A 967-nucleotide genomic window follows, 5' to 3' on the forward strand; every position below is an offset into this window, starting at 1 on the left:
CTTGGCTCACCAACTAACCTTAATCCCCTTGATTCAATCCCCCGATTGAACCAAGTAAATACAATGTTTAGAAGAAAACAGAAAAACAAGCTTCTCAAAAGCAGATAAAAACAATATGAACAATAAATGAAGTTAAGAAGCCTCAAACGCTTTTAGATCGGAGATGGAGAATGGCTTCTTAAACTTCTGGTCTCCTCTTGAAAGAGTGGTCGACTTGAATGCAGGAGGAGGAAGCTTTTAATGCTGGGAAGATGTAGTTGGTTGCAGTAAATGCTGATCTTCCTCTTTTTCGATGATGAGCACGTTGCAGAGCTTGAAAGCTTGATTCGTTGGAGTGGAATAACTGTTCTCTGCCTTGCTACAGTCTTCTGTGGCTATTTAAGCCAACCCCCACGGAAACTAGCCGTTACACTGCTTTTTCTGCCCGTTCTGCACACTCTGCGCAGCCTGACAATGTGACCGTTGGTGGGTTGGAGTCGACTCGCGCGATCAGGAGTCGACTCGGCTGTAGCGGGAGTCGACTCAAGCTTTTCCGGAGTCGACTCGGCAACTGTTCCAGATTTGAATTAAAGTTGCCTTCACGACTGGGAGTCGACTCGTCTTGACCCGGAGTCGACTCGCCAACTTCTGGAGCTGACCTGGCAATTTTGGAGTCGGCTCATCCACTGAAGTCCGTGGATCTAATTTTGAATTTTGTCCACTCGAGTCGACTCGACTGTCCTGGGAGTCGACTCGAATCTCAGAGCCCGAACTCCCGATTCTCTGTCTTTTGGCTCATCCAGTCTTGGAGTCGACTCGAACTTCCTTGGAGTCGACTCGGCTCTCAGTTTTCGAAAGTTGGTCTTCTGCCTTTTGACGTGAAGCTTGTCTTGGAGTCGACTCGAGCTGTCTGGGAGTCGACTCGAATCTCAGAGGCAGTAACATGGTTTTCTGTCTGTCGATGGTCGCACAGTCTCGGAGTCGACTC

The sequence above is a fragment of the Phoenix dactylifera genome, chromosome 5 (assembly GCF_051530095.1).
Source record: "Phoenix dactylifera cultivar Ajwa chromosome 5, Ajwa_hap1_PhDact_Kaust_v1.1, whole genome shotgun sequence".
NCBI classification, from domain to species: domain Eukaryota; kingdom Viridiplantae; phylum Streptophyta; class Magnoliopsida; order Arecales; family Arecaceae; genus Phoenix; species Phoenix dactylifera.